This window comes from Camelus dromedarius, chromosome 4, assembly GCF_036321535.1.
Source record: "Camelus dromedarius isolate mCamDro1 chromosome 4, mCamDro1.pat, whole genome shotgun sequence".
In the NCBI taxonomy this organism is placed as follows: domain Eukaryota; kingdom Metazoa; phylum Chordata; class Mammalia; order Artiodactyla; family Camelidae; genus Camelus; species Camelus dromedarius.
In genome coordinates this window covers 52,742,002-52,758,745 of record NC_087439.1, presented here as the reverse complement: position 1 = coordinate 52,758,745, position 16,744 = coordinate 52,742,002, and the positions used below count along the sequence as shown (strand labels likewise).

General features: G+C 40.5%; 1 protein-coding gene and 1 long non-coding RNA gene across 3 annotated transcripts in view; one reads left to right on the top strand and one right to left on the bottom strand.

Moving 5' to 3' along the window:
• The window catches only part of LOC116153059 (uncharacterized), a 547,978-nt gene extending 536,413 nt beyond the window's left edge, over positions 1–11,565 (bottom strand). Inside the window, exon 1 of the long non-coding RNA XR_004136756.2 lies at positions 11,185–11,565. This is a non-coding gene — a long non-coding RNA (uncharacterized LOC116153059). The remainder of the gene's footprint in view (positions 1–11,184) is intronic.
• Positions 11,566–11,797: 232 nt separating this feature from the next.
• The window catches only part of CWC22 (CWC22 spliceosome associated protein homolog), a 56,064-nt gene continuing 51,117 nt past the window's right edge, over positions 11,798–16,744 (top strand). For both annotated transcript variants that reach the window (XM_064484948.1, XM_031451753.2), the window contains exon 1: positions 11,798–11,927. The gene's annotated coding sequence lies outside the window, so the exon portion shown is untranslated. The remainder of the gene's footprint in view (positions 11,928–16,744) is intronic.

Genomic DNA, 16,744 nt, shown 5'->3' with positions numbered 1-16,744 from the left:
TAGTATTAAGTACTAACTCAATCTAAACCTAAACTCCAGGCAATGAAATCCCCATTATTGCTTTTTCAGGCTACTTTCCTTCTACCTAATCCAAGGATTACAGAACTCATGCTGAAGGATTCAGTAAGATTGTAGACACCTTCCCTCTTCATAATATAGTCTGGCCATTTTCCTTCACTGAATTGCTTATGCAAATGTCCATCATTTTCACCAAATTCTTTATTCAAAAGGATTTCAAAATTTGTTGATAGTGACAGGCATATGTAGAATAGATAAGCAAGATTATACTGTATAGCACAGGGAAATATATACAAGATCTTGTGGCAGCTCACAGAGAAAAAAAAATTTGACAACGAATGTATGTATGTTCATGTATAATTGAAAAATTGTGCTCTACACTGGAATTTGACACAACATTGTAAAATGACTATAACTCAATAAAAACAAGTTAAAAAAAGAATTAGAAAACAAAGACCTTTCTAATATGTGAAGCCTAATTTAAGAAGGAGAAAGTTCAGCATGCACCCCACTCTTCCTTCCTAGGACCTACTTTTCCCCCAGTATTTTTCCCATTTATTTGGTTTCTGTTTCCATAGGATCTAGGCTTTTGGAAATCAAACTGGGAAGACCAGCAGGACTTCAGCTTCCTGTTCAGCCATACCTCCCTCCTGAGGAATGAGCAAAGTAAACCAGCTACTTGCATGGAAGAAAAGTAAAGGAAATCCCTAGGAAGAAAAAACGTTCATTATTTCAAAAGTAAATGTGTAAGGTACCACATTCAGCATTTTAATTTTTTCTAATTCAAGTGAAGTTGATTTATAATGTTATGCTAGTTTCTGGTATACAGTAAAGTGATTCAGTTATATACATACATATATATATATTTATATTCTTTCCATTATTTATTATAGGATATTGAATATAGTTCCCTGTGCTATGCAGTAGGACCTTGTTTTTTATCTGTTTTATATATAATACTTTGTATCTGTTAATCCCAAACTCCTACTTTATCCCTCTCTCACCCCCTTTAGTAACCATAATTTTGTTTTCTATGTCTGAGTCTATTTCTGTTTTGTCAATAAGTTCATTGTATCATATTTAAAATTCCACATATAAGTAATACCATATAGTTTTGCCTTTCTCTTTCTGAGTTACTTAGTTACTTCACTTTGTATGATAATCTCTAGGTCCATCAATGTTGCTGCAAATGGCATTTTTTCATTCTTTTTTATAGCTGAAAAAAAAATATATATATATACACCACAATTTCTTTATCCATTCATCTTTCAATGGACATTTAAGCTGCTTCTATGTCTTGGCTATTGTAAATAATGCTGCTGTGAACACTGGGGTGCATGTATCTTTTCGGATTAGAGTTTTCTCCCACATTCAGCATTTTACATACATTATATTAGTTCATCCTCAAACAACATACACATACCCAAAAATGTTCTTTATTGTATAGTTTAATGTTGTAAGTGCTATTATTCATCCTTATTATAGCATGAAGGAAACTGAAGCTTGGTAGATTGGGTTACCTAAGCCTCTGAGATGACCTCCTAGCATTCACACCCTGAGGTCATTCCCTTCCACTCAGTGTGGAATGATCCTAGTGACTTGATTCTAACGAAAAGAACAGACAAAAATGATGAGATGTCACTTTTGAGATTGGTGTGCCCACTTGTTTGCTCTGATGGAAGCCAGCTGCCATATTGTGAGCTGCCCTAGGGAGAGGTCCACATCAGTGGCAAGGAAATGATGTCTCCGGCCATTGGGCAGCAAGGACCTGAGGCCACTAACAGCCATGTGAGCAAGCGTGGAAGCAGATCCTCTACCAGTCAGGCCTCGAGATGACTGCAGCCCTGGTCAGCACCTTGACTGCAGCCCTGTGAGGGACCTTGAGCCTGAGAACTCGGCTGAGCTGCACCTGATTCCTGACTCCCAGAAAATGTGAGATAATAAATGTAGTTTCAAACACTCAGCTTTAGTGTAATTTGTTATGTAACAATAAATAGCTAATTCAGCTATTAAATTTAGACTTAGACTATCAATCTGGCTCTGGGCGTCATGTTTTAACTAGCATGCTCTACTGCTCCCTAGTACCCGAGATTGGTTATCTCAGCTTCCCTCTCAGAGGCAGAATTTGCAGACAGACTCAGTGTGCTCCCTCCTGTTTCCCAATGGCCCAGGCAGTGCTGAGATTCGAGCATGCAGCACACATCATCATCAAATTCTTCTCTTGTACCAAAGGTAGAGTCCTTGTCCACTTGCTTGCAATACAAGATCATTACTGCTCACTCCTGTTGGATTATGACTCTGAAATATCACTCTTGTTACCATTTCATTTATTTCTCTCTTTCTCTCCTTCTCTTTTTTTTTCACTGCTTTTAGTCTTCTCTTTTACTCTTCCTTACTCTTAGACCCAACTTTCCTCTTCATCTCCACTTCCCCCTGGAAAGCATTTTCTCCTGCCTCTGCTTTCACTTACAGAAAAAGGCACTGTCTGCCTTTTGGAAACATTAACATTTGTCTGAAAGTCCAGCTTTCTGGAAACATCATCAGAAAGAAAAACACAGGTTGGGGTGGGGGTGGGTAAAAGAACCCTCTTCTTTAGTGGGTTTTTGTTTCTTTTCCCACCCACCTCCTGTAGCAAAACATCCCCTGTGGCAGTTAAAAGCTGTTGGCCATCCCAATTAAAGTATTTTCGTAGAAACTGTCAGAAATAGTTCCAACAGACCTTTTAAGTTATTACATGTGGGTTACATAAGCACTGGAGGCTTGTTAAAATGGACAAAATATGATATGAATTGAGTCACACAATAGCGGGTCAAAGCTTTGGCTTCTGAGTGTGATAAATATAATCATCTGAGATTTAGGTGCCCTAGACAAAAACATATCTTAAAGAAAATCAAGTAAAGAATATCTCTTGTTCCTTCCAGGAGTCGGTACTCCCAGTTTTTAAAAATACAGCTATAATGACGTTGCATTTGGTTAACTCTCCTTTTAAGTATAGCTGTAACAGGACCAATCATATTACAAATGGGATATGAGAAGGAAAAGTAATTCTTAATTTGATTTAAACTACTCTTACCTTCCTCAAGAACTCTACTCATTGGGTTGTGTGGAGAAAAATTAAACAAAACAGAAACTGTTAAGCCACTCTTCTAAACCCAAATGGAGAATATGATTTCAGCACTCTCTGTGTTTCTCACGATAATTCAAGGAGTATGATGGGAAGACAGTTCTTTCCAGAGCTCTGCAGACATTTAGCACCCCTGCCCCTTCTCATCCCTACCTCCTCTTTCTCCAAAATACCAGGAGCAGCCTTTCCAGGCATGGTGACAAACTTCACCATCCTTACACATTTCCAAACACCCCTTGCAGGTTAGTACTGCCCAACCACTAAAACAAAAACAAAAACAAAAACAAAAACAAAAACAAAAACAACACTAAGTAATGCTCAGGTATCCAGGTAAAACTTTAAGCATTCAAGATCCATCCCTCCTTTACTCCCTCTCCAAGACAGCATTTGAGCTTTATAGGAAAAGGGATTAGTGAGGATCCTTAGATCAGTGGTCATTAACTCAGCTGGCTGGCCTTCACTGCTAAAGCCAACAGCTAATGTCATTCATGAGCTGGTCTTGACATATAAAGTCAACCTTGAATGATACACAATTAAATAAGAATTATTCTCAAATGCGACACTTCCAGTATGGCTTTGTTGCACAGTTGGTTTGTCCATTTGTAGTCTCATAAAAAGGAAGAACTATTCTTATTGAAAAAAGACTATGAAAGTAAGGAGACTCAGTAAAAATATCTGTTTCTCAATTCTTAAGTGTTAGTGAAAATCAGATCCCAAAGGCAGAGTTAACCAAATTAAAGACTTGAAGTAGCTTCAGAAGAAAAGGAAAGGGCTCTTTCATATACCCACAAAAAACAGAACATTAAAGTAATACCAAAAATATTCTGAATAAATGACCATATTAAAATTTCCTTCAATAGTTTATTAAGTCCACTGAACTTAATTTGTATTTCACTGGATCTTGGGTCAAATAGTTAGCTTTGATGAAGGATGTCCCCTTTTGGACAGAAAAGAGTCCTGGGAATTCTAACTTGGTACACTGATAAAGTCTAAAAGTTTCCTAAGGAATTTTACCTTGGAAGCTTGTCCCCAAGATTCTGTTCTTTGAAATACCCATAGTTCAGAGAACCTAGTACAGTCTTTTTCATAGGGCTCTGAGACTGTTTTCTGTTAATGACACAATCATTAACCTCTTGCCTAAACTAGAGTCTCAGGTAAGCTTCAGAGAGAAGCAGAAACCTGCTTAATAATGAGACCAAATTGCTGTGATCAGTTTCTTACAGTACCAATAATATCAGATTGAAGGAGAGTAAAATTCTCCTTCTATTTCTAGCTGTTTCGTAAGGGTTTCATCGATGTTTCCCATGAACTAAGAACCTATTATGAACAGTGAGGGCAGTGGCAAATTTTCAGGTCATTCCCTTAAAATCTACAATCTCTGAAATTTTTATATGAACTTAAACCCAGGAAAGGCTGAGATCTCTTCTGATTTGACAATTACTCCCATGTGATCCTTACAACAGTGGTGAACTAATTAAGAAATACAGAACATACCAAACACATGTAATTATTTCTAGTACTAGTACCTATGTGACAGACACAGAAATGTACCCTTCAGATGTTCAGATCCCTCTTCAGGAAAGGACTTGTGGCCTCCAGCTATTAACTCCTTCAGGTTTGGCCTCAGCTTTTGAGCTCAGGTCACGCTCTTCTTGGGGGTGGGTGGCCTCAGCCAATGACCAAACAAGATGTGCTACAAAGGGCCTAGACTTTCACCCAGTGCAAGACTCTTCTAAATGCTACTCCTCATGCTGGACCTCTCTGCTGGGCTTTCAGAGACTTCATCAGATCTGCCTTGTGGTCTGTTGACTTCCTGCTCAATCTTTTTTCCTGCCCTTTCCTTTCACAGGTGTCAATCCCCAACAAACTTTTTACTCTCCTGTCTCCATCTCAATGTCCACTTCTCAGAGGACCCAAATGACACCGTGGCACCAGGAATGACTCAAAAAACTAAATAGTGAGTTGGGATTTTGAAACTGGATCCCTCACTTCCTGACTGGCAAAAAATTGGGCCCATCCTAGGTGGTATATGGGGCACCATTAGTACTTGGCACAATATGGTTGAGCAATTGCTAAAACTTTTCAGTGGTAGAGAACACTGGAATATACTAGACAGAGAGAGTTTATTGATTTGGGGGCATTCTCTTGGAATATAGAATTAAACACTCTGGAAAGAATCCAAGTAGGTGGAGCAAACGTGCTGTTAGAGTAATTCCCAGACATCTGGAGGAGTAATGGCTCATGCCGAGGGAAATGAAGTGCCTGAATTGCCATAGCTGACCCTGGAGAAAGAACATAAAGAGCTCAGGAGAGTGGACATGCTGGAGTGAATATATTATGTGAGGCCAGAAAACCTACCAGAAAATTACTTTGCACAGGAGGATCCAAAAGACATATCATTCCCCATGGCCAAGAGGAATGTGCTAGTAAGAGGGGCACCAGCATCACAAAGAAAGACATCCAGTGCTGATTCCTCTTTACAACTCAGGGCTGACTATAGGAGAGCCTGCCATGGAATTTGGTTCATTAGTAGCAGTGCAGATGATGTGGCTCTGAAGTAAGAGGGGATGAACAACACTTAACCCTCAGATGCTAGGAGGTCACAATTATAATAACCAGAACATAGGAGCAGCAGCCAATAGGGAGTTGTGAAAATGGTTAACAGAACATGGTGTCACAAGGGGCAAAATATATGGGCAGCCAACGACAGTGTTGCTTAATATATACATGATTACAAGAATGGATGTGCAGGAGGCTGAGGGTGTTTTCCCCAATAAAAAGTCACAATCTCTTGCCCAATTCCTGGACCTGTACCAGTTTTCAGACTATTGGTTGAAGACTTAGTAGGTCTCAAGAGCAAGCACCCTGCAACATCATATCTAGTATATGTTGTATAGCCAAGACATGGAAGCCACCTAATTGTCCATTGACAGATAACTGGATAAAAAAATTGTGGTATGTATACACAATGGAATACTACTCAGCCATAAAAAGAATAAAATAATGTCATTTGCAGCAACATGGTTGGACTTAGAGATCGTCATTCTAAGTGAAGTAAGCCAGAAAGAGAAAGAAGAATACCGTATGATTTCACTCTTATGTGGAATCTCAAAAAAAAAGGACACTGTGAACTCATCTACAAAACAGAAATAGACTCGCAGATATAGTAAACATTATTATGGTTACCAGGGAAAGGGGGTAGGAAGGGATAAATTTGGGAGTTTGAGATTTGCAAATGTTAGCTACTATATACAAAAACAGATCTGAAAAAACAAGTTTCTTCTGTATTGCACAGGGAACTACATTCAATATCTTCTAATAACCTTTAATGAAAAAGGAATATGAAATGAATAATATGTGCAGTCAAATGCTCTACTGAGCTATACCCCCGTGCCTGAATATATGTATGTATATCCATGACTGGGACACTGTGCTGTACACCAGAAACTGACATATTATAACTTACTGTACTTCAATTAAAAAAAAAAAAACTTCTCATGAGCCTTTCCCCAACAACCCACTTGGACTTATTTCAATGACTGTACATGGATAAAGGGGAGTACTCACATATTTTGAGGGCTATCAGATACAAGTCAGAGTTGACACTGATACCTGAAGATCTGAAGCAACATCATGGCTCTGCTATTTGAATGGAGGTATATGGAGGCCAGGTAGTAAATGGAGTTATGGCCAGAGTCTGGCCCACAATGGTCCACTGGATTCACAGATTAACTTAGTGGTCATTTACCCAGTCCCAAGTATATAGATGGGATTGACATACTTCACAGTTGGAGTAATTTCCATATATTGTCCTTGGCCTGCAGAGTGAGAGCTATCAGAATGGGAAAGCCAAAGAGAAGTCTTTCAAACTGCCTCTCCTGGCCAAGAGTGTAAATCTAAAACAATATAACAATGCCAGGGGTATGACAGAGATAAAGGATACAGAAATAATAGTTCCCATCACATCTCCCTTTAATTTGACATTCTGGCACCTGCAGAAACCAGATGAATTAGCAGAATGACTAGAGAATACCCCAAGTTCAAACAAGTAGCAGCCCCGACATGCAGCCGCCATACCAAGACTGGTATCATTACTAAAGCAGGAGAATAGGGCCTCAGGTACATGGTATGTGACCATTGATTTGGAGAAAGCATTCTTTTCTACCCCAATCAAGAAAGACAATTAGAAGTAGTTCATGTCCACATGAAATAAACGGACAACAACATGCATTGACAGTCTAGCCCCAAGGCTTTGTTAACTCTTCTCTTTCATAATATAGTCCAAAGAGATCTGGATTATCTGGAAATTCTGTAGAAGATCATATTGATCCATTATAACAATGACATCATGTTGCTCAAACAGGTTAACAAGAGGTGTCTAGTCTGCTAGAGGTTTGTGCTCCAGAGACTAGGAAATAAACCCCATGAAGAATCAGGGACCTGTCCCTTCATTAAAGCTTCTAAGGGCCCAGTGTTCTGGGAAGTGATAAAATATCCTCTCTAAAGTAAAAGACAAATTGCTGCCTCTTTCATCCCCTATAAGAAAGGAGAAAGCACATGGCCTAGGAGGCTGCTTTGGGTTCTGTGAACAATGCACTCCAGGCCTAGGACTGGATTTCTGGCCCAAATAATACCAGGTGACATACAAAGCTGCCAGCCTTGCAACCTGGCACAAGAAAGGGCTCCACAGCAGGTGTGAGCCATAGTGCAAGCAGCCTTGATACTTGGGCTAAAGGATCTGGCAGATCCTATGGCATTAGAGTTGTCAGTTTCAGGAAAAGATGCAGTATGGAGTTTATGGAAATCTTAGTAGAAGAATCACAGTTCAAATTCCTGGGGTTCTGGATCAAGGTTGTACAACTTTTGAAAAATAGCTCTTGGCAGGCTACTGCTAAATGGGGAATGTGAGACGCTGAGTGGCATAAGTGAAATGTGTCTTGCTGAATCCACCATGTCATAAATTCTGGGGGTCCAGTCACAATTCATCATAAGATGAAAGTGTTATATTGGGGATAAAGGCATGAAGAAGACCAGGGGGTACAAGAAATCTGCATCAACAGATAGTGCAAACCCTGACCTCACCCATCGCAATTGCACTGACAGCCCTCTCTCAGCTCATACTGATGGCCATATTGGGTAGGAGGTGGGGTCCTGAACAAGCTGAAGAAGAAAAAAAGGCTTAGTTTACAGACAGGTTGGCTAAGTACTTGGATAAAAGCTTAAATTGAACAGCAACTACATTAAACTCTCAGTCAGGAACAGCCTTGAAAACAGAGGAGAGGGACAATCTTCCTAATGGGCAGAGCTTCAGAACTTCAGGTGTACACCTGGTCATCCATTATCTACTTTGTATGGAAGGAAAAGTGGTCTCTCGATAGATAGATAGATAGATAGATAGATAGATAGATAGATAGATAGATAGGCAGACAGACAAATACATACATACATACATACATACATACAGATATACATGTAGGCGAAAGGCAAATAGCCTGACTAGCTGGTCAGATATCTGAAAATAAAGAGATTTAGAAGACTGCAGACAAGGAGGTCTTGGAGGCCTAGAGGTATGTGGATAAAAATACTGGTATGGGCAAAAAGTGTGATCCTTTTATTGCATGTCAATGTCCACCAGAAAGTATACATCATGGAAGAAGCACTAAACAGCCAAGTAGACAAAATTACTCAGTTAGTTGATGTTAGCCTGTCCTTGTCAGTGGCCACCCCAGTGCTGGCATAATGGGCACATGAATAAAATGGCCACGGTGACGAGAATGGAGTCTATGAATGGGTCCAGAAGCATGGATTCCACTTACCACAGGTGACCTGTTTCCTGCCTCATCTGAAAATTCAATCTGCCAGCAAGAGAGACTGATGTTGAGCTCCTAATACGTCATCACTCCTCTAGGAGATCAAGTAACCACTTGGTGGCAAGTTGACTACACTGGGATCTTTCTATCCTGGAAGGGGCAACATGGGGACTAGATTATTTATTTTGGGTAAGCAGTTGCCTTCCATACCCATCAATCTTTACCTAGCACAACTATCTGGGGACTTACACAATGCCTGATCCACAGGCATGCCTGGAATACAATACAATAAAGCATACAACTAGGGAAATAATTTACAGCAAAGGTGGTGCAGGGAGGTGTCTGTGACCATGGATTCCACTGGTTGTATCACATGTTTCATGTCTTAGAAGCTGGTGGCCTCATATAGCACTGCAATGGCCTGCTGAGGATAAGTTCAAGCACTTGCTTAGAGACAATACCCTGCAAGAATGAGGTGCTGTTCCCCAGGATGCAGTAGACCCTGATGTGGCTCAGGGTCCTGGATAGAAACAATACATGGAGCCAGAAAACAATGGATTAAAACAGCTATAGCCCCATTTACTATCATTCCCAATGACCCACTAAGAGACACAGTACTTACCCCATTCCTGCAACTCTGAACTTTGTCAGTTAAGAGTTCCTAGTCTCCAAAGGTGGTGTATTCTTGCTAGAGGACACAGCAAGGGTCCTTCTGAATTAAGCTTCACCTGCTGCCTGGGAACTGTGAACTTCTTGAGTTCAGGGACAAGCTGGCAAGAAGGAGTCAACACCTTGGCGGAGAAGCTAACTCTGATCATCAGGAGGAGGTAGGCTTGATGTTACTCAATGGGGGCAAGTAAGAATACGTGTGGTACTCATATGAGCACTTGGGCACCTCTACTTTGCCTGATAGTGACTGTAAATAGACAAGTGCAGCAACACCTGCCTGAGAAGGGGACTTAACAGGGGCTTAAATTTCTCAAGAATTAGAGTTTTTACACCACTACTTTAATTACTGAGACCAGCACACATGGTAGCTGAGAGTGAGGAAAATTTAGAATGGATAGTGGAGGAAAAAGGCAATGAGTTCAGTTGTGGCTCAGGACCAACTGCAAAGATTGGGACTACAGTTCGTCCCACTAACTTCTGTCTGAAGTTTCTCTTCAGGAAGGAAACGGTTCCCTAAATGTGTATGGAGAATGAATCTACATGGTGCAAAAGGTGAACTGTGACAAACCAGAGATGTGCTGCTCAGACACCTCTTCAATAAAAGGCTTTTTACCTAGTTACGAAGAATGTGGTTAGGCGACAGACTTTAGCTGTGACCACTTCCAAGCCCACCTCAGGTTTTGAGTCAAGGCCACATTCTTCTCAGGGAGGCTCTGGCCAATGACTGAGACAGACTATGTTACAAGGGCCTAGCCAGTTTATCCCAGGGAGGCACTCTAGCTCTGGAGCTACTCCTGCCCCAGCTAGTTTCCTCGCTTTCTTTTCACCTTTTTTACGTTCTTAATTCTATCCCCGTTTGCTTCCTTTAGGATCCAGATGACAAACCTAGTCTTTCCCAGTTCCATCCAATTCTCCTAGGTCCAACTCTAACTTTCCTATTTCTATTGATAATTGTAGAGGTGGTACTATGGTTTTTTCAGATACAGATACAAACGCTTACCAGATTCATTTCCTGTGCCCTGTATTAGTGCGACTGAAATCTATCCCCTTAAATATTTTAAGGTACCAAAACGAACTTTAAACTATGGCCAATTATCTTAAATATGAAAAAGGGACAGATAATACTATTATATAGTAGGAATTATCTCAAATGCATCAAGTGTATCAACTAATAACTTCTTAAAAATATCCTATGGGGTGTGCACTATTATTTTTACCTAACAGATCCGGAAATGGGCACACAGTGTAAAGTAACCTGCCCAAGGGTAATTGTCCATGAGTATATATCAATAGATTCATGTTTTAAACATAAGTTGTTCCACTCCACTGTCTTTATCTGTAATCATTATACTCTCGTGTCTCTAGGAAAAGGTTGGGAGTATTAGCACTCTAAAATTGTAAAGGTAAGCGTGTAGAGAAACCAGGCCTCACCTATACATTGCTGAGGAACATAAAGATACAGCTGTTTTTAGGAAAAGACAGTTCCCAAAATAGTAACAAGTAGCTTAACTTTTAGGTTTTGTTACTACCGAAAAGTAACGTTTAAGAAAATACCTTGATTACCTCTGAGCTCTGTACAGACCGCTATTTCCAAGTCAGTCAGGCAATCTCTCCTCGCGATGTCTCTCTCGTCAGTTGGTAACTTAACTAAAACAGAGGCAACATCTTCTCTACAGAAATAGTTTCTCCTCACTTCACTCTGTTTGTGGTCCAATATTCACTTAGGCTTGAAATCTTGAAACTTAGTAGTCACTTAACATGTGGTAACATTTTTTCCTTATATTCGTTCTTGGTCTAACTATCGTAAAAAGTCTGAAAAAGGTGTCTGCGCTCCTCAAGATTTTCAAGAAAAAGTGCCTACACTAACGTCTACTTTTTTGCCAAGCGCAAAAATATAATTTTAGATTAAAGTAAATTTTGCTAAATTTTCCTCACAACCATGTTTCCCGCGGGCCTCCTGAACGCGCTCTCTGGCGCTTCTCCAGAGGAACTACCGTTCCCGTCGTACATTGCGGCTTTCTAAGCCTACAATTGCGCGCGTCACTTCCGCCCTCCTTTGCGGTGGGTTCTGGACTTTGTAGTTTGTATTTTTTGTCGCCACCTTGGGAAGGGAAAAGTGTGGCCGGATCGACTGCTCTGAATCTGGTATTACAAGATGGCATTTAAAACAAATTAATAGAATAACATTTCAAAGTCAATTTAGCGTGGCTTTTTATGTATTTCACGTTCCGCGTTCCTTCTACTGCTGGGCCCGGGAAGAGGAAGTGACGTGCATCCGGTGTAATGGCGGCGCGGTGGAGCTCCAGGTAATTACCGAACTCCGTAGACTCTCTCCAGGCAGTGAACCAGAGTTGGGGGTGGCGGGTTGCCGGACTGGGTGCGAGGTGAAGGGGACCTTGGAGTGGGTGTGGGCTCGTTGATACCACCGTGGGTGGCGCCGGGCTGCTCTTGGGTCTCCTCCCGCCGCGCGCTGGCCCGCGAGGTTGGGCTGGGAGTGTCGGTCTGGCCGAGGAGGCCCAGCGGGTCTGGTTGGGAGGGGGCAGTGTACTCCCTTCCCGCCTGCGCGGACGGACTTAGCTTCCTCGTGAGGTTCCTAGGATTGTCTAGCCGCAGTGTCTTTATTGTGGAATCCAGCACTAGCGCTGGTACTGCTCTTTCGTGTGCAGTGTGTTTTGGACTCGGATCCTTTAGAGCCTATAGAGTCGTTTGGGCTTCTCAAGGCCCCTTTCTTAGTGCCCCAGTCCACGGGTGTGGGATTAATGAACAGTAGTAAGTTTAAAAATAGTGAAACTTCCTACTCTGATTCCTGTTTCCAGCGTAATATCCTGTGACAGCTTCTTTAAAATGTCATTAATCGTCTCTTTTTCATTCATTTGTCATGTAAATACTGATACTCTCTAGTGTTTAGTCCTGGGAACTATCCGTTCCTCATTATGTGTGCTCTTCCTCGGTCACCCTTTATCATTCCATAACTTGAACTACCTCCAGTAAGGTGGTAATTTTCAAACTTAGGTCTCCAACCTCCACCACCTTTCTTTCGACCTCCGATCCTATAATACACCTGCATGTAAGTGTAATATATAATATAATAATTTCACTGAGTCCAACTGCAATAACCGCTTAACCTATTTTCAGTTAATCCTCACAACAATTATTTGAGATAAATGCATAAATTAAAAAATGGGGAAAGGCTATTCCAGATGCAAGAATTAGGGGATTGAAAGTGCGGTAATTGTTCTCTTTGCACTTGTAGGTGTCCACAGACAGGAAATAGCAGATAGATAAACGAGCACACTTGGTCTTCAGAAAATCAGTTAACGTGTCTCCTTATCGATATTTAAACTTAATCATAGGAGTGCCAGTGAACTCAGGAGTCAACTTCAGTTAACATCCTACTATGGAAAAGTGAATTTAGAATTGGCATTAAAAGTGTGATCTTGATAACAAAAAGCATTTCTACAAGCAGCATCTATGGGAGGAGGAAGAGGCCTACTTATATTGGTACTGGGTGATGGACTAGTAAACCAAAAATTCCAGTCTTGGTTCAGCACTTATTAGGTCTTTCACTTGGGACAGATTACCTAACATCTCTAGTCTCAGCTTTCTCAAACGAAAAATGCAGGTTGTCTTGAGGATGAAGAAAAATAAGGCATATAAGGTACCATGCACAGTGCCTGGCATGCAGTATCAGCTATTATGTTATGATTACTACTACAGTATAATTGATGAATTCTCTGTGCCTCATTTCTTGTTCTTTGGTTCTGAATATTGCCCTTCCACTTTTAAATGCCTATGCCACTTTCATGGAGCATTTGGCTGGGACTCAGACTTCAGAGGCCAAGAACTTTGATCTAATACCCTGGCCCAATGGTTCTGAAAATGATTCTCCGGAATCAGTAGGATCAGTTGCATTAGTATCTCTGTAGAACTTATTAGAAATGTAAATTATTAGGCTTCACCCCAGTCCTGTTGAATCAGAAACTGGGGAGTGGCGGGCCCTGTGATGTCTTTTTTAACCAAAGCATTCACATGCTTCTCATGCCAGCTAGTTTGAGAGCCACTGTTGAAGCCCATCTCCTAGGTGTCTGCTATAGTTCACCTCCACCCCCAGAATCAGGTTTGTTGCCTTCCTTACTCCAAAGTATTTGATCTTTGGCCAGCCAGTATTTCCTTGTTATTATGCCACCACATCCCTCCGTACTTTGGATAGTTGAGCTCCAATCACTTCTGGAATTCTGACACTTCCTAGACTCCTTAATTATCTTTCCTAAACCAGACTTCTTAGCTCTGTGCATTTTCCCAGCTGCTGAATTGTTAGAGGTTAAGTCTCCTCCCTGATGATTGTACATTGCCAAGTGATCTACAATGCTTGTTGTATTTGAGAGAGTACACGGTGATACGTTGTGTATTTATGGTGCCCACGCCTTAACTTGAACATTAGTTTATTTATTGCCCACTTGGGTTTGGACTGAATCTTGTACTACCTGGTATATCCCTAACTTGATATAAGTCATGGCTGGCCTAGAGCTAGTTTTACAAAGAAGTGACTATTGATAATACAGCTGATCCCACTGATGACTTTGCTTCCTTGCTGTGATTCCTCTACTTTTCTGTTTAAATCTGAGAATCCTAGCATGGGAGGGTAATGGAACAAAAAGACCTCTGGCATATTAGTTTCAGAAACTTTCAGACTTAATAAACCTGTAGCCTAAATATTTGGTCACAGTATATACATTTCCCAAGTGGACATTAGAAAAGATATTTCAAGGCCTATAGCAAAGTGCAAACTTTCAAAACATTTTCTTCAAAAATAATAACATCAGGAGAGGGAGCAGTGGATTAAAGCAAGCCTTTGCTATTTGTAGCTAAGCTAATAAATCTTAGCCAGTGGACAGATACCACAGAAATGTTATGGGCTGCCTTGGCCTGGGGATGTAAGGGTTCCTGTGATTATAGAATAGGTTGTCTAAGGGGACAGACCCAGTGGAGGTTCATGTTTAACTTGACTTTGATCCTAACTCATAAAAGGATCAGACTAGAGTTCACTTCCACCTAAAAAGCTACCCTGTGAGTCCTTTCCTGAATTAGTTTATCAGGACAGCTTTATTCTAGACCTGGCGACAGGAGCCTCTGGAGTAGAATGTAGTGCTATGTATCTAGGGGCTACTTCATAAACTTCTCTGTGGTGGCCACCAGCTCCAAGTTTTCTTTAAAATTTAGAATGTGATTTACTAACTGGCTCTTTAATTAATTCATTAGCAGGCCCATTTTCAAAGCTGTGCCATAAGACTTGGTGGAACATATTCAGCTCATATACTTAGGGCAAGCTAATGAACAGATTTTGGGGGAGAAGAAACAAAGTAGTCTGAATGTTTGAAAGCTTGTGGCATATTCAGTAATTAGACTTGTTTTGGTAAGTTGAAGTAGCTGCACCTCCAGGATCAGATTTCCTTTTGCAGTGCCTTCAAGGGGACTGGTACTTTTTCTCATTTCAATAGGGAGGTTTATTCAAGCTGCTCTCCAGGTTATCATGGGGTGAAGACAGATAGGGGATGCCACCTGATAGTACTGTTTTGAAACAATTGATGACAGACAGCTTGGGGATTCCTAGATGTAGGGGTTGATATGCAGGATAAGGTGGCTGTGGTATTCTTGGTAAAGAAGTTGTCAAAACATTAGAAGGAGTTCTACATAGAACTAAATAGGAATAATCATCAAAAGTCCACACACCTCCTTTTATATTTAATTTTAAAATTGGAACTATTAAGTGGCAGGCACTGTCCTAAGTTCTGGATGTATACCAGTGACCAAGAACTTCAAGGATCCAGTGTTCTACAAGGCCTTTCGTATCTCTGAGTCCTGCCATACGCTGTCTCATTGCCTGAGTGACCTTTTTTCCCTTTTCATATGGGGGATGACCTTTTTCTGCTTTCCTACTTGTCCTTCAAGTTTCTGCTTCTAGACCCGCTTCTTTCTGTAGGCCCCAGACCCACTTCGTTGCACTGCCTTTTCTTCCAGTAGTATTGTATTTATAACATTGCCATAGCATGTGAACTTTTCTTTTCTGCCTAAGGATAGGAACTCTCATCTCTCAGATTTCAGTGCCTTGTGTGCAGCTTAATGTGTATCTCTCCTCACTATACACAGACACGGCCTTTAACCCTCTATTCTTAATTTCTTTCCAAAGAATGAGGGTTAAAAAAAAAGTAGAAAAAGACCATAGCTATCCTACTTTTTCTCTTTTTAACCATATACTTTCTCATTTTCTCTGCAAGTGCTTTTTTAAACCACTTTTTAAATATAAGTATCAGTTATGGCTCCAACCTTATCATTTTTTTTAGTTCTTTTTTCCTGTTTGTTCTACACAAGTTTTTTTTTTGTTTGTTTTAATGAGTTAGCAAAGGAGACTCCTGCACAAATACAAACTTTAAGACAAAATGAAAAAGGAACAAGCTATTTCTTTGCCACAAGTTATATATTATGTACAATGGTGAGGGTTATGGTATAGGTCTGAAATGTAAGGTTTTGTCTCTTCTTTGTTATTGTAAAAATGGGTATAAATTTCGCTTAATCACTAGACCAGTAAAACCCATAATAATAATATTTGTTCAGTGAATGAAGTGTTGAGCTTAATGAGGAAAGTTGAATTCTGTTGCCGGGCAGTTGAGCTGTGAACCAAGTGAAGTATGGGGAAATTAAGGCAAAACAGGGTGGGCCTGGGAGGACATAAGTACAAATGATTGAGGGTATAGCAGCAATAGAGTTGTCCCTTAGGATTTATATTTGTTCAGTAACTGGAGGGACTGCTAACGAGGAGCTCTTTTTTATTAAAAAGGAATAGAAGGAGACAGATTGTTGATACAGTAGGTATTGAGACAGAATTTTCATTTTAGAAACTTAGAGGGAAATTTGGAAAGTGTGGCATAGTATTGAATATATCATAATGGGATGCACCTTTACCTTAAAGCCTGGGTTTCTCTGTAGGCAGCTTTTCAGATATTTAAAGGGTCCTTTTGCCGAGCATGGGTAGAATACAGTGGAACCTTACCAGTTAGTAGTATGCATATATTTTTAGAGGCAAGTTGGGAAAGTTCTTGTACCCTAGAGGTAAAAAAAGACTTTG